We start from the raw sequence: 14,353 nt of genomic DNA, 5'->3' as shown, positions 1-14,353 counted from the left end.
CCCCCTGGCCCCCTTGTTGTTGGCCTTTCTTCACCTAATGTCTCGGTGAACTTGCTCAGGAACTGCCTGAGCCGCTGGGCAACAGCGGGGGAGGAGCTCCAGACTGCCCGAGCCGATCTGCGATGCAGGGAGGGAGGAGGACATGCTCTCTCTGGCTGAGTGTCGGAGCCCCATGTAAGTGACACCGTCCGGCCGACAGCACTGCTCTGCATCAGGGGGAAGTCCGGACATTTACAAATTCCCCCCGGACGCTATTTTTAGCCTAAAAAGCCGGACATGTCCGGGGGAATCCGGACGAATGGTAACCCTACAATATGGCCGTTTTTATGTTCTTATCAAGAAAACGACACTTCGGCCCTTTATTCGGAATCCAGAGTACAGGTCTGCAGCTCAGTGTCTCTAGGAGAAGCTCTCACACCTTGACAGCATGCTGCCCGTTAGGTATTCACAGCCAGAACACATCAGGATAGACAGTTAAGGTTTCAGGCCTGCTTCCCCAGTGAGGACTTTAAGGCACAGGCCTTAGCATGAGTGGTTCAGATTGGCGATCTAGGTTCTTGTTGACCTACTTTGGCACTGAAACTATCGGCCACTAAATGAGTGAGACCGTTACACTATCTTTTGCTTTGGCCCTGCCACTGGCACCATCCTATGGGAGAGACTCTGACATCAGGACTTTGATGCTGGCGACTCAGTTGGCAAGGACATCTTGCACTCTGGTTTCAATGGACACTGTATAATCAAGGTGGTACTACTCACTTTTCTCTCACAAATGGCAAAGCACAGAGAACCTGGAAGAAGAACAAAAGGACAATTACTGGTGATTGTTCTAATTTGAAAGTCACCTTTGTGCATTCACACTTCCTGCTCACCCTTCCCTCTACCTTGGTGTTCTTATCCCACTGTTTTGTGTTTTGTGACTTCAGTTCCAGGGAATGCAGTCCTTCATGGGTGAATGTACAGAGGCCCATCTCTCAAAGGCCAACAGTTACCATTAAGGAACCTTTAGGGTTTTTTTTAAAACCAAATATGGCATTGTTGACACCAGTGCATCTCCACTGCCTTGTCTTGAAGCTGACAGTGTCACCTGGGCAATGAGGTAAACAGATGTAACTAACTGGAATTTAGTAAACAATTCTGTTGATGATATACACAAGAAGGAATTGAGTTTGACGTATATTACTAGCAATGTTGGTCTTGCAGGGCAGATGCAAAAAGCAGTAAAAACGTATCTTGGCTGCTATCGTAAATAGATTCGACTCCACATGTCATAAATAGATCCACTGAGTGGGAAGTTGCTATTTTTAGAGTTACTTTTCAGGGTAGAATCACCATTTAAAACTTGAACTATTAGCCACATTGTATAGACATTATATTTTTGTATCTTTTTAATATAATTATCAGAATATTGCTTTTAAGTGGAAATATAATTTTTCATAGTCTATTTGTGATACATTTGTATGTGTGCAGTCCTGATTCTTTCAAATATCTCTTATCCAGAAGAAGATTTCCAGCTCTATGGGGTAAATTCCATTCTCTAGCACTGAGTTCCTATAAAAAGGACATTATTTTCCTACAGGTCAGTAGGATTTTTAAAGGGCCAAGACTGAATTAATTATTTTAGCCAATTTTAACAGTGCACCTGTAAGCTATACTTTACGTTCAGTATACTTGCTGTTCATCTCTAGCAATACAATGTTAATTATGGAGCGGGGGGAATAGAATTACTATCTGGGATTTTAAAACAATTTAAAACCTGTTATTTATCTTTCAGGCAATGAAGGACTCACTGGGTATTATAGGTACAATCAATAAATATCAAATGGAGGATTTCTAGATCAATTATGCAAAGCAGAAATGTTGCAGAAGAGCTGCAAGGTTTTAGGATTCACATATTATTTGTTAAAGCTCTAATTTATTTTTATGTTCTCTTGAGATTACAGAACATTTTTGCAATTTTTAAGCTTTTACTTAAAACTGTGCTTTAAAGAAAATTGTGCCAGACTAAACTCTGGTATGGCTGAGTGTGATGGGGTGAGGCTCTGAGGCCCCTGCTGGAGGCCTTATGGCCCTGCCCCAGAAAAGAAAGTAGAGAGGTCTTCCAAGCTGCCTAGAGCAGCTGTGTGGGAAGTAGTCAATCAGGGCCTAACAGGTCAGTATAAGAAGAGCTGCAAGGCCGGAGCAAGTTCAGTTCCTTGCTAGAGCTGGAGGAGAGAGATTGGTGTTCCAGGCTGGCTGCTGGTACTCCACAAGAACAAGGCCCTGAGCTAAGAGTGAAGAATATGCGGGAGCCACGGGGAAGTGGCCCAGGGAATTAGAGCAGCAGCGCAACTTAGATAAAGGGACACAGCGACAGCTGCTATCTACAAGGTCCCTGGGCTGGGACCCGGAGTAGTGGGCGGGCCCAGGTCCCCTCCAACCCCCCATTAGTTGCTGGGGGAAGTGGCCTGGACTTTGAGGCATCCCAGAAGGGGGCTAAACTGTAGTGGTCCAGCTGAAGAGCTGGGAGAAGATACTGCCTCCAGGGAAGGAGCCTGGAGGACTGCCCTATTCCGGAGCAGGGACAAACTGACAGAGGGTCTGTGATTTGGCCGGAGGGCTGAGTCAGCGAAGACCACCACAAACAGGTAGAGAGAGAGTGCAGGCACATGCACTCGGCCAGGGGGTGCTCGTGAGAGGTGAGTGCAACCCCTTGCAGGGAGCAACATCCTATAGTTAACCAAAAATATTTAACCAAAGCCTTCCTCTTCATCCTCTCTGCCCTATTTTTTAGGAGTTCTGTTGAAAACAAGTTAGATACAAATATCAGATTAGGTCTTGCAGATTAATCTATTACGCAAAAAACCCCTAACAAATTATTGAGGCATTTCTAAGTAAAAGTCACATAACAGAACTTCAGATAAGAGGAACAGGAGGAGGTAAGGGAGAATCGAGGTAGAGACGTCTCTGAGGATCTGGGTTTCCTGCAGTCAGCTGTTGAGGACCAAGTCTGAAGGGCCCAAGATTTATTGTGTGACCTTATCTCATTTCTTTCCCCAAACTCCTACACTATGTAAATGAGACTCAAGTGGGGGTGGCTCAGAGAACAAATAGTGGCTGAAATTATCTGATTTTGAGGTGCCTTCTTTTTTGGATGCCCAGCTTTTGACTCAATTTGGGCATAATTTTCAGAGGTGTAGAGCACCAACAACTTCAGTGCAAGTTAGTGGGAACTATTTTTGCCCAGCACTTCTGCAAAGCAAAAGGTGGCCACGCACAATCATGAGGTATCTTCATCCAATGAAGATGTTTGTAGTGACATCCCCCAGTAATCTATTTTTGGCCCAGTGTTATTAAATATCTTCATCAGTGGTCTAAAAGAAAATATAAAAACATTGCTGGTGAATTTTGAAGTTGACAAAAATTAACGAAGTAATAAGGATGGGTCAGTTCTACAGAGTAACTTGGATTGCTTGGTCAGTTGGGATCTCTTGAACAATATGCATTTTAATATAGCTAGTGCAAGATCATATCTCTAGGATCAAAGAATGTAGATCATACTTACAGGAGGGGGTCTGTATTTTGTAAAGCAATATCTCTGAAGGGAACTTAATGGTCATGGTGGATAATCAACTAATATAGCTTGAAGTATGATGTGGTAGCTAAGAAAGAAAATGCAATCCTTGGATGTATATGTGGCGGGTTGGATCACAGAAACCCCCTTGGGAGCTGCCACCCGATGTGCCAAGACTACCCCTGCTTCTGTTTTCCCTGCCAGCTCAGGACTTCAGCACCCTGTCTTGCTGAGCCAGCCACTCCTGTCTGACTTCAACACAGACCAAGGGTCTGAATCACTTGTCCCAAGGCTGCAAGTTTACCCAAAAACAGTTCACAGGAGTGTGCTTGTCTTTAGCACTCAGATGCCCAACTCCCAATGGGGTCTAAACCCAGATAAATCCGTTTTACCCTGCATAAAGCTTATGCAGGGCAAACTCATAAGTTGTTCGCCCTCTATAACACAGATAGAGAGATATGCACAGCTGTTTGCTTCCCCCAGGTATTAATACATACTCTGAGTAAATTACTAAATAAAAAGTGATTTTATTAAATACAGACAGTAGGATTTAAGTGGTTCCAAGTAGTAACAGACAGAACAAAGTAAGTCACAAGCAAAATAAAATAAAATGCGCAAATCGATGCCTAATCAAACTAAATACAGATAATCTCACCCTCAGAGATGCTTCAGTAAGTTTTTCTCAGACTGGACACCTTCCAGGCCTGGGCACAATTCTTTCCCCTGGTACAGCTCTTGTTCCAGCTTAGGTGTTAGCTAGGGGCTTCTCCATGATGGCTCCTCTCTCTCTCTGTTCTCTTCCACCCCTTTATATATCTTTTGCATAAGGCGGGAACTCTTTGTCCCTCTGGGTTTTCACCCCCCCTCACTGGAAAAGCACCAGGTTAAAGATGGATTCCAGTTCAGGTGACATGATCACATGTCACTGCAAGACTTCATTACTCACTTGCCAGCACACACATATACAGGAAGACTCACAGGTAAACACAGTCATCTGCAGACAATGGTCCTTGTTAATGGGAGTCATCAAGATTCCAAACCATGATTAATGGCCCACACTTTACATAATTACAATAGGCCCTCAGAGTTATATTTTATATTTCTAGTTTTAGATACAAGAGTGGTACATTTCTACAAATAGGATGATTACACTCAGTAGATTATGAGCTTTGTAATGATACCTTACAAGAGACCTTTTGCATGAAGCATATCCCAATTACATTACATTCACTTATATTTTTATAAAACCATATAGACTGCACAACGTCACAGTATAAATGGGGATATTGAGTAGAAATAGGAAGGTGATATTACCACTGTATATGGCATTACTGAAACCATTACTGGAATACTATGTTCAGTTCTGTTGTCTACACTTCACAAAGGAGGTTGATGAAAAGAGTTACAAGAATGATTTGAGGTCTGACAAATCTGCCTTGCAGCGAGAGACTAAAGAAGAAGAGAACATGGCAACAAGTATAAACTCTGTAATCCTGTGCAGAGATTTATTATAAGAGAATTAAAAAAACACAGTGAAGTTGAGGTGAAGTCAATGCATAATTTAAAAAGAAAGAATAGAATGAATAATGTGTATGGATAGAAAAAAAGAACGTAGCTCGTCTGTTAAATGGAAATTGGTGTCAGTACATCTGGTGGGGCAGCCTATGTAACTCATGATCTTGCCCGGGATTACCAAAAACTCAAAGATGCTATTCTAGTTCACTAGGGAAATCTGACACCCACTTTTCCCCAAATAAAATAAAATCTGCTTGTTTCTGAGAGGAGAATTGTTAGTCCAGAGACCAATTTGTGCAGTAGCCTAGATACTACAGAACCTATGCTAGTGCTGTCTGAAACCTGAATACTAAATGAGTCCTCAGAATGCAGAACTAATAGTATTTGGGCAATTCACCAAGGTATTCCTTCAGGTGGAAGGGATGGGGTCTGTAGGCACTGGAATGTAACACTGGCAGTGGCTTTGAGCAATTGAAGTAGAAATGCGCACAAAAGCTTGATAGGTAGAGATGGATACGTTTTGATATTTGATGGATCACAGGTACTTTAGCTTACTAAACAAATGCTTCACAGAGTATGTTTTTGTTCCATTTTGCTCCAAACTCTCTTGAACACAATCCCTTACCTTCAAAGAACTTGAACTTGCACTCCTAGCATAGACAAAAGCCTTTTGCATTCCATGGAATAGGTGCCAGCATTTAAAGTACAGGGTCACATGTGAAATAAGCAAATGATAGCAACGGGGTAAGGTTAGATACTGTTCGGTAGTATCTATATAATAAGACTCTGAGAATATTGTTTGGTATGTCACACTGAAGCCTAAAATGTCTGGGTCTGTATGAAGTGATGGAAACAGCTACAAGCATGATTGAGAGCTCTTTTTGTTCAGAATATCACCAGGTTGAGTCATCATTGGGATTTGTAGTCTGTTACCATCCAGTTTTTAAGTTCTCAGCCATTTTGACTTTACCAATTACACCTTGTGGTATACAGCTACAGTAAGGCACGTATCTGTGTCACACCGAGTCCAAGACTAACTCAGCCAATGATCACCCTTACAGTACAGATAATGTGGATGCAACCATTTCATTGAGTGTAGGGGAGAGACACAGGGCTGGCTCTAACTTTTTTGCTGCCCCAAGCAAAAAAAAAGAGTGCCGCCCTCCATAGCGACGCCATAACACACACCCTCAGCACCGCGATGCCACTCACCCCCCCCCCACGGAGTGCCGCACCGCCGAACACCCCCAGCCCCCCGTGGCGCTCCGCCGACCCCCCCCCCGCGGAGCACCGCCGAACACCACCCCCACCTCCCGCGGAGCACCACGCCGCGCTGCCGAACCCTCCCGCCGCCACACACACCTCCTCCCGAGCGCCGCACCGCCAAACACCCCCACTGCCGAGCTGCGCTGCCGACCCCCCCCCCCCCCGCGGAGCACCCCGCCGTGCCGCCACACACACCCCCTGCGGAGCGCCGCTGCTGAATCCCCCACCCCCAGCCGCCGAAACAAAAACAACCCACCCCCAGCGCGGCCCGACCGAACCTCCCCCCCCCAAAAAACAAAAAACCCTGAGCACCCCCCGCCACCCCAAGATTGGCCGCCCCTTACCAGGAGCCGCCCCAAGCACGTGCTTGGTTGGCTGGTGCCTGGAGCCGGCCCTGGAGAGCTAGCACAGGTGGTGGATTACTTGGTCCAGCTGCCACCTCCACAAATCAGCACAATTCTCCCAGCACAACCTCCCCTGACACTAATCAACACAACTATCCCCACAACAGAACCAGCCAGGGGCAGTGGAGTGCCACTTAAAGTGATGGATCATAGATTTGCTCCCCTTTTTCTGCCTGACCTTCGTCTTTCCCTCTTGGGCACAACCTCCCTCCCCTCCAAGCAGCCTGACCCCTAAACCCACTCCCTCCAAATTTGAGTGTTTGGGGTTATTGTGTGCATTGGTCACATAGTCCGCAGAGCTGGGGGCAGGGGAGCGCCCAGGCCATGGCTGGATAACCTTTTGGCTGGGAACCTGAGTGGTGTTGGGATCTGGTGCACTAGGGTTTCAATGCCATTCACTCAGATTTGGCCCTGCCATCTCTCCATGCAGCCAGGCCAAATCTGAGTGCGTGACATTGAAACCTGACACATGGGTTTGCAGTGCCACTCAGGTTTAGCCTGGCCAAAAAGTGGTGAAGCTATGGTCCAGGTGTCTCTCTTGGCTCTGTGGCCTGTGACCAGCACACACAGTAACTGCAAACACACATAGCCCATCACCACAGCATGCTGCCCTCATTCATCACCTGCACAAATCAATGCAAATCTCCCAGTGCAACCCCATGTAATAGGGCAGTCTGTCCCTTTAAGAACTAGGTGGGCTGGAGAGCAGCTGGTCCTGTGCTGGAGGGAAGCCCAGCAGGCAGGTACTGGGAATCAGCTGATCCAGCTAAACAGCTGATAATAACTGGGTCTGACTCCCAGCTGGAGTATATACATGAGCGCACCACTTCCATGAGGAATACACTCTCCTGTGGCTGCAGCAGAAGGCTGCGAGAGGGCAAGCAGGCCCCACAGACACCAATAGGCTGGGGAAGGTCCAGCCCCCATATCTGCCAGAGGGCCCCACAGCCTGAGTTAAGAACAGGACTATAGGTTTGGTAGTGGTGGTGGTTTCATAATTCCCTTTGTGTGTGTTTTAAAGAATAAACTGAGCTCTGGGAAAAAGAATACAAATGGAACCAGACATGGAATTTTTGTCCCAGGCTGGTGATTAGGTCCACCAGCCTACAAGCCCTACACCCAAATCAACACAACCACCACACACAACATAATCAGTATGCACAATAACCCCCAAAACACAATAGCCCTGCACCACAGCACACATCTCATTCGCTACCTGCACAGTGGTGGACTTGCTTACCTAAGTCAGATGTGCTCCAAGTCCTCTGCACTTCTACTCACGCATCTGATTAAATGTTTTGTCTCTTTGTCTAGCGTCTTTTATAAAATTGAAAATAAAAACGCAACTAGGCAAATGGAAGAAAAAGCGTTTTACATTTTGAACTACAGAGATGTAAGATGTTTTGTTTTGAACTATTTCAGCATAAAAATTGTCCAGCAGGAGATGGAAGTGCATCTGTGCACTGAAATATAGTGCACTGAAAAATTGTTCTTAAAATGAAAGGCATTGTATTACATCGTGATACCTAATTTAGGTTCTGTATCAAAAACTAATAAAAGAGTTCTATAGCTTCTCCTGACAAGATTTGACAATATAGGCTGCCTGCTGTTATATTTTTAAAGAATGTCCAATAAAAAAGGTTTGATTTTATTTTTCCAGTGAATGGATTAAAAAGTTTTCTGTAGAAATACTGTGAAAAGTATTTGGAGTTATCACCTCTCTTCTGATAAATGTTTTTTACAGTTAATATATTCAGTTTTCTCTGTCTTTGTGTAAAAATCTTACACTGATGCTAAAACAGTTGGTTAGGTTTTATTTTGTTTTGTGTTCAGAGAGCACTTCTGTCCCTCAGTCATAAGTTCCAAAGCTGTGGAAGATGAAGAAAACTGTGACCTTGTTTACTACAGAAATTATTAGCTGGCATTTGTCTAGTCTTTTGGCATTGTCTACTTTTAAGCTATCATCACTAGCATTACATTCATTTGTTTCAATGCAATAAATGATAGACTCAACACTCTTATTTGGTTCCGTCAGTGCTGATATCTACTCAAGTGTTTACTGGATTCTTTAGTATTCGTTCTGAGCTCTTTTCCTTGATCTGATTATTCTAAGAGCCTCTAATAAGAACATTGGTGACACATTTGGAGAACTTTATTTTCTGTATTAATTCTCTACTCTTCCTTCTTAAATTTCAGGGGCCTTGTGTCAACCCCCTGGTTCCTCTTGTCACTCTATTAGGACCAATAACTCAAGAACCCACTTTTTCACTTTGTTGTAAAGTTCTAACTCTGTGCACATATTTTCAAATTATTATTAACTTCTACCCACTGATATCAAATACGTAGTTTGTGCGATTGCCACTTCAATAACACTTTCTCCAATCCACAGCTCTTTCCTTTGCAGATTCATTTTTTTCCCGTTTCCTAAAAGTGGAAATCTGCGTTGGATGACTTATGAAGGAGAAAATCAGTTTATTCACGTGTAAGTGGAGAAATCCGAAAGAAAGACAGTACACTGGGAATGTGGTTTAACTAGGCTGCAACCTTACTAATTTAACACATCGGGGAAACTGTCCAACAATAACTTGTCCAATGCAGGTCAACCTTTCTTCTGTAATCCATGCTACTTGGGGAATGGCTGTCATCAGCCTCACCCCACAAACATTTAACCTGCTCTCTAGAATGAGCTGAATTCTGGAAAGGCCCTCCTTAACTTGAAGTTAAGTATATCCCCTTGATTCTAGATGTCTTTGGAGTAATCTACAAATGGTTAAGAACTGAAGTGCCCGATGTTTTACTGTAACCCACTGAGCACCTTGCTGGCTCCCGGAACAAAGTCTTGAATTCTCTTTTTCTCCCCCCCCCCCCCCCCCAATAAATAAATAAATAAATCAACATTGCTGTTGTTAATCCTGGAGTGAAAGAAAGCCAGGTTTATACCAACCCATGCCACAGCAAATGAACTTGGCCAACAACTGCAGAATGTTGACAGCAGTATACACACTGATTGGGTGTGACTCAGCCAGAAGTCTGGCAAGGATTGACCAACTAAAGCCCTGGAAGTATGTCAGGGAGAATCCATACAAATTTAGAAGCCTTGCAATTTTTGCATTATGGTGAATATACCTCGTGCACAGTTGAAATTAGTAGAAATTCTGATAACCCTTTTCTATGACCCAACAGCTAACTCAGTGCATTAAATGGTGTGCAATATAAGCTTTTCTGTCTAAAGCAAGCCTAGAAAGAGGACTTCCCCTCAATTTATGATAGTCTTCCACAATATACCAAGCAAGCAAATTACCAGTCCCTTATCTGGAACCATGCCATGGAGGTGCAGCCTGGCATCCCTTCCCCTGTGGGTGCGAAGGGGCTCAAGCACTGAGGGAGAAAAAATGGGGGTGCTCAGCACCCCCGGGGCTGGCTGGAGCTGCTGGTCTGGTAGCCCTGGGGCTAGCCACCATTCAGCTGTCCAGTAGTTGGCCCTATGCTCCCAGCAGCTCTTCAGCTCTAATGAAACACATTAGGATGTTAACCATTTAGATGTAATCATCCCCAAATGTGAAGGTTTCAAAAGTTGCTGTTCCAAAATTGCAGAATCTTTGCAATACATTCTGTACATTCTTGAGGGCATTATGCATCTTGTAAAATTATATGTAGATAAAATGAAAATGCCCTTTGTCCATATTTTATGGCTGTAAAATATGATGTTGAAATAAGCTATTTTATTTTTTTAGAAATTACAATGTGCAAGTGGGTCATAAAATATACATATAGACAGAAAAACACACAGAGAACATATTTAAAGTAAATTTGCCAATATGAAATCAATATATGATTAAATCCGTGTGTAATTATACACATGTTAAAGGAGAGTCCTTACTTCGACTTTTTCAAGAAATTGGTGAAGGCAATTTGACTTGGTTTACAAAAGCATCTATAATTCTCAAAGTTACCAGTGCAGAATACCACACACCCCCTAAAATCACTCTGGGGAGTTAGTCCCTTCATAAAAAATGTGTTAAACCTTTTTTGTGTGGGGAGGGTGCTACAAATTTCAAATTTAGTCAGGGTTTTCCATTTGGGCCCCCAAACTACAGGGGAAAATCCCCATCTCTTCTACCCTGTTCTTTTCTGTCTTCTCCCAGCCATCAGGGATTGGGGAGCTCCCAGAGCATCCTGCTGTCCTACCTCCCACAACCCATGCACACGGTCTCTCCAAAGGAAAAATCCCCACCTGGAGAAATCACACCCACTATTGCTGGTGTTTTCTGCTTCTCATTGGGTCTAGGGAGAAGCTTGGGGCCATCATTCACCTCCAGGGAATCATGGTGCAGGTCCTGCTGTGAGGAGTTGGCCTGGCTGTTGCCCACCATTCCCACTTTCCTACATGTGCTCTCAACTGCTGCCCTGGTTGCCACTGTTGCGACCCTGTGGATGATTTTCAGCAAGTCTGTGAATTAATTCTTTGCAAAGGCCTTTGTGCTTACTGTAGTGCGAGAGACAGAAAAAGAAGAAAAACATTTTGGTTTGAGAAAATCTTAAATCCTGATTACCTTACTGTATGCATTAAAAGTAGCATTGTGAAGAAAACAACCTTCATATATCTCGGAAGATTTTTAGAAAGTATTTGTTGTAATTTATTTGACTTGACGATTCAATCTCACTTTTATCATTTTCTAGGGAGTAAAGTACCTGACCATATGATATAAACATTACACATTTCCTTGCTTTCCCTTTCATTGATCATAGTTATTCAGATTACCTATTCCTGAACTTAAATATCTGATTTATGCATGTGGAATGAATATTTTATAAAAGCACTGCCCAAACCAAATATTATAAATATTGGGGAGAGATTCTTTTTTATAAAAAATAAATATAATATCCATAAGGCATGCATTTTACCTTTAGGGTATACAAAATGCAGCAACCATAGATGGGTCTAGTGCAGTGGTCCCCAAACTATGGGGCACGCCCCCCTGGGAGGGTGCAGAGGAACGTTCAGGGGGAAGGGTGGCAGGGCCCAGGCCAGCCCCCATGGGCGACAGGGAGGGAGCACCACCCAGCCCTGCTCTGCTCCCAGCTCCACTCTGGCCTCAGCCCCATCCCCGGCCCCAGCCTTGGCCACTGGCTCCCATCCCCACTCCCGGACACAGCTCTGCTACGGACCGTGGCCCCTGGCTCCTGGTCCTGACTGCAGGCCCGCACCCTGCCGCAGCTCCTGGCCCTGACTGCGACCCTGCTCCTGGCTGAGGCCCCAGTGGCAGCGCTGGCCCCACTCCCAATTGTGGCCCTGCTCCCAGCCCCGGTTCCTGACTGTGGCTCTTGGAGGGGTGCGGACCAGGTAAGGGGGGGATGTGAACAAAAAAGTTTGGGGACCATTGGTCTAGTGATTGGCTACTCATGCCCCTATATATTTAAATTAACATTTAAAATGAAGAATTTTAGTTAATAATTTGCTAGATTTTATCCTGACTAATATTGTTGGGCTTCAGTATCTTGTGAAACACTTGAGTGTCCTGACTAAAAATAATAGGAAATAATCTTCCCAGCTCACAGCCTGTGTTAGCAGAATGCATTTCCATAGGGCTTATGAAGGAAGGAATTTATCCCCTGTTGCTGTTGCAGCACATATCAATGGTACATGGGGGGCTATAGAACCTTATGGAGGATGGTGATAAACTGCCCTCCCCACTGCGTAATAGAACTGAATTGTTCTGGTTAGTCAGGAGTGGACTCTAAATGACCATAGGGGTGCAACAGGGGGAGCAGTATTTACTCCAATAATAAGCTTCTATAATACATAACATTTAAAATTTTCTCTTATTGCTACAAAACATTTTGGAGCTTCCAATTCATACAAAATACACTACAGTATATTGACAATAACTGGACTATGTGAGGACAGACATTCCATCTTACCTTGAAGTACTGCAAGTACTTAAAATATATCACTAATGATTTAGATATGTATATTGGTTTGGATATCCTCTGTGTACTCCCACAAATTGACTGATCAGATAGGGTTACAGTCAAATTTGCAGGAAATATATTTATGAATCAGGTATAAGGAAGGGAGTTTTATTACTTGCATAACTGACAAACCTGGGACATTTTTGTGGAAGATAGCCATTGGGGATAATAACTTAGTGACAAAACAGAAAAAGGGTAATAATTCATAAATTAGCAGGTCATTAATCTTGTCTTTATGAGGGAACAAGCTAATTTATTTCAGAGAAGGTTGAACCTGAGGTGCAATTTATAATCTTTTTGATAGCCTAGTAATGTTGAAAGGCTCGTAATGTAATGCTATATTATTCATCCTTTGAACTTGAGCTATTTTTATGAAATAATGGAGGGTACAGAGAAGAGAAGTATCAACTTTTTGGAATGCAGTAAAGCAACAGGGAAGTATTAGTTTGCTGTTCAATTTTCAGAAATGTGAGAATTGAATAAGTGGGCAATATAATTTGTGAAAGAGAGCAGCATTGTAAATGAAGATTGATTGCATTTTTAAAACACAATATTGCCATTAAAATATCATTTGAAAATAATGTCACACATTGAGCCTGATTGCCTCCTTTCCACAAAATAACCCAGTGGAGGGGAGAGTAGAGGAGGAAAACATTGTAAGAGTTATTTTCCAAGCTCTTAGCTGAGGTAGGTGGGATGTGTCCTCCCTTGTGGAACAAACTGGGTGGTGGTGTCCTCAAACCCTGTGGATCTCAGTTCCAGCTGTATGGAAGTTCTATGCCTCTGCACTGCTCTACATTCCATGTAGGTCTTTCTGCATTGGTATCTACCCTTGGAAGTCCTCCTGAAGTGGGGTTCTTCAGTATAAAGGGGAACCACAGAGAAGTTATTGTCGCTGTAAGCTGCATTCACTTTTTGTGAATTCCCTGAAGGGCTTGTGGGTGGCTGCTCCTGGGAATAACCATACTTCTTTCTGCTCACAGCCACTATCTTGCCTCACGTCTTCCCCTCCTTTTCTGCACTGGGCCCTCTGCAGAGTTCATGGAGATGGCTGACCCTTTGCCCTGGATCACAGAAAGAGAGATGTGTAGATCGCAGGGGGAGCGTTAGGGTCAATGGTATCTGCAATATTATAATTATTTTCTATACTGAGTTATGTCCCGACTGGCTTTAACACTGATCTTAATAAGTTTATGGGGGGGATGATATGATGAAACTGCCTACAATGGCATGTAGCCGGTCTGCAACTGCTAGTAGTAAATATCTCCAAGGGCCGCTGATGGGACACTAGATGGGGAGGGCTCTGAGTTACTCCAGAGAATTCTTTCCCAGGTGTCTGGCTGGAGGGTCTTGCCCACATGCTCACGGTCTAACTGATCACCATATTTGGGATCGGGAAGGAATTTTCCCCTGGTTCAGATTGGCAGAGACCATAGGGTTTTTTTGCCTTCCTCTGCCGCATGGGGCACGAGTCACTTGAAGGTTTAAGCTAGTGTAACTGGTGGATTCTCTGTAACTTGAAGTTTTAAACCATGATTTGAGGACTTCAGTAACTCAGCCAGAGGTGATGGGTCTATTACAGGAGTGGGTGGGCGAGGTTCTGTGGCCTGCTGTGTGTCAGATAAGATGATCATGATGGTCA

The 14,353-nt window shown here is 43.9% G+C and overlaps 1 protein-coding gene across 1 annotated transcript in view; it reads left to right on the top strand.

Annotated features, from left to right (window-relative positions):
• Positions 1 to 14,353, top strand: part of LOC112104196 (cilia- and flagella-associated protein 47) — a 698,279-nt gene that overhangs the window by 314,631 nt on the left and 369,295 nt on the right. The window lies entirely within an intron of this gene.

This window comes from Terrapene carolina, unplaced genomic scaffold, assembly GCF_002925995.2.
Source record: "Terrapene carolina triunguis isolate 2854851 unplaced genomic scaffold, T_m_triunguis-2.0 Scaffold22, whole genome shotgun sequence".
Lineage (NCBI taxonomy): Eukaryota > Metazoa > Chordata > Testudines > Emydidae > Terrapene > Terrapene triunguis.
Note: the sequence above shows the minus strand (reverse complement) of the source record. Positions and strands in the feature narration are given on the sequence as shown.